This window comes from Mastomys coucha, unplaced genomic scaffold (genome assembly GCF_008632895.1).
Source record: "Mastomys coucha isolate ucsf_1 unplaced genomic scaffold, UCSF_Mcou_1 pScaffold7, whole genome shotgun sequence".
Taxonomy (NCBI): Eukaryota; Metazoa; Chordata; class Mammalia; order Rodentia; family Muridae; genus Mastomys; species Mastomys coucha.
This window is the reverse complement of record NW_022196913.1, coordinates 95,850,082-95,852,594: the sequence shown is the minus strand read 5'-3', so window position 1 is coordinate 95,852,594 and position 2,513 is coordinate 95,850,082. Positions and strand designations below refer to the sequence as shown.

The 2,513-nt window shown below is 53.6% G+C and overlaps 1 protein-coding gene across 2 annotated transcripts in view; it reads right to left on the bottom strand.

The window, feature by feature from the left end:
• The window catches only part of Zhx2 (zinc fingers and homeoboxes 2), a 153,209-nt gene extending 152,119 nt beyond the window's left edge, over positions 1-1,090 (bottom strand). The window contains exon 1 of one of the 2 annotated variants that reach the window (XM_031359373.1): positions 1,014-1,090. The gene's annotated coding sequence lies outside the window, so the exon portion shown is untranslated. Of the gene's footprint in view, positions 1-221; positions 637-1,013 lie in introns of those variants that run through there. The other variant, XM_031359372.1, reaches the window with a different exon arrangement.
• Between the last annotated feature and the right edge of the window lie 1,423 nt (positions 1,091-2,513).

The following is a 2,513-nucleotide window of genomic DNA, read 5'->3' as shown; positions in this document are numbered from 1 at the left end:
AAAAAAAAAAAAAAAAAGAAAAGAAAAAGAAAAAAAAAAGCCTGCACACCACCCTCCCGCGCACCCCCATTCCTAACCCGGCCAAGTCCCATTAACAACACATTTTCGGGAGCTGCGGCGGCGGTGGGAAAGTTGGGCTGGAGTGGCGGGCGCCCGGCGTGTCGGGCTCCGGGCTGGCGGTGCCCGCTGCGGGTGCTCCGCGCCGGGGCGAAGTTTCTTACCTGCGCCGGGGCTGCGAACGCGGGGACCCGGGCTGGGAACGCGGAGACGAGGCACGGGCGTTCCAAAATGGAACTCTGCTGGCTCCCCCCACCCACTCCCCACTCCCCACCCGGCGCCCGACTCGGGCTCCGTGGGAAAGAGGTGGTGGTGGGGGAAAGCCAGCCTGGCAGACAGACAGACAAACAGACAGACAGGAAAAAAAAGCCCCCGTACGGAGAACGGTTAGTCGAATTTTTTTTAGAAGAAAAAAAGAAAAGAAAAAGAAAAAAAAAAGAAAAGAAAAAAGAAAAAAAAGGGGGAAAATGCCTCGATCAGTGGGGAATCTACGCCAAAACCCACATGATCTGTAACGTCAGCATGCGTATTTGCATACGATACCACCACCGGAGCTGCCACCCGGGCTCGGGTTCCGCAGAAAGTTACAAAGTGAAATTCAGGCCCCTCCGCAGACGCCGGCAAAATGTCATTTTTAGGGGGGGGTGGGGTGGAGGCTGCCCCTAAAGGCTCAGATGAGTGGCCATCCCGGGGTGTGGGGGGTGTTTAGTAAATGAACTTAAAAGTCTGAGTCCAGTAACGGACACATTGGAATTTTTGCGGGAAGAGGTGGGGGAGGCGCAAGCGCGATCATTGACTATTGAGCACGACCCGGCACACGGCCGCGGCCAAACCCTCTTGGTGCAATACCCATTTTCTTTATGAAAAGTTCAAGGTGTCACTGATGAGCTCAACAAACTGTTGATCCTCACCACGTGGAGTGGCGAACCGTGAGACCGCAGGGCTCTAGGGCTTACCCGGCTCCAGCAACACCCCAGACTCCAGGTCCTCCTGCAGTGCGTGGGGGCAGAACGCGGGTGGGGTCGTCACGCGCCCTGGGCTCTGCCTGCGTTCCGCCCGCTTTCTGGCGCAAGAAAATAATAACATACTAATAACATACTTACAAACTTTTTTTTTTTTTTTTTTAAATCGAGATGCATTTTACTCCCGGAATAGTAATGAGAGGGCTTGGGAATAGGGCGGGGAAGAAGGCGCCCCACTTACATAACCACTTGAAGTTAGATCACTTTTGTTGGGGATTTCCGCTTGCGCCTGAGCTCAGTCTGGTTAAAGATCTTCAAACTTTTTCCCTCCAAGGCCATAAACAAACAAAGACACCCGGGGAGTTGACTTAAACTTGTGAGGTCCGAGTTCGCCGCTATTCTCCGATTCGGAAAAATGCACACGCCTGCAGCGCGCACACTTGGAGTCCCTCAGAAGCGAGACGGGTCATTTTCGGAGCTGGGACAGCCGTGTTCCCTGCAAAAGGGGTCTCCAAACAGGGTCTCCTTCGGCTCGTGTGTGTGTGTGTGTGTGTGTGTGTGTGTGTGTGTGCGCGCGCGCGCGTGCCCTTTGGAGCCTTGGGAACCCTGAACTAGCGACTAGGCTGCTGTGCTCTGGCGATCACGCAAGGTTAAAATTCTCTAAGGGAGCATCCGAGGGAAGATGACGGACCTAGCAACCTGTCTGCATTGCGCATTCTTGCTCTCAGGGACCCTGTTCCCTCCGCAGGTTCTGGGGGCGCTTCAGAATTTGTTGGGTATGAGCGCGCTGGAGCCCGCCGTGGGGAGGGGGGCTAACTCTGGGACCCAGATTAGACACTATGAGTTACCAGAGAAAACAGAGGGCTTGGGGCTTGAGGACTGCGGAGTTACCTCCCATCCTGCAGATTAGCAGGCGCATCGCGTCCAGGCTTCCCAGCCAGCTCTGCTCGGGGGAATTAGAACGAACTCTAGCGGCCGCTTGCGACTCCGCTCGGGGCTCCAGGACAGCAACAGGTGGCTCTGTGCTGCGGGGTGGCCAATGGCGATGACCCAGTCTAGAGCGAAAGACTGGTTTGGGGGGTTGACGGATGGTCACAGCTCTGGGGAGCCTCTGCTGGCATTTTTCTTTCATATTAGTTTTTTTTTTTCTATTTAAGATTAGATCAGCGCACATGCAAATTTTCTTACTGTCTTTCCAGCTTTAGTTGGGTTATTGCTGACTGAGGGTGGAGGGGTTGCCTCTCTCTTCTCCCCGCTCCCTCTCCTCTCTGTCTCTGTCGGTCTATCTGTATTTTTCTTCCTAGATAGGTTTAAAAGCCCAGAAAATCGGATTCTGGCTGCTTCCTTTCTCACCAGGGAGACAAAATCCGACGGGGTTCTTAACAGGATTCCGTTCAGAGCTTTGTTGGGGACTATAATCCGGATCATGTCCCGTCTTTCTCAGACTCATCTAATACCTGTGATCTAAGAGTCTTGTCAACTTTTATCCAATAC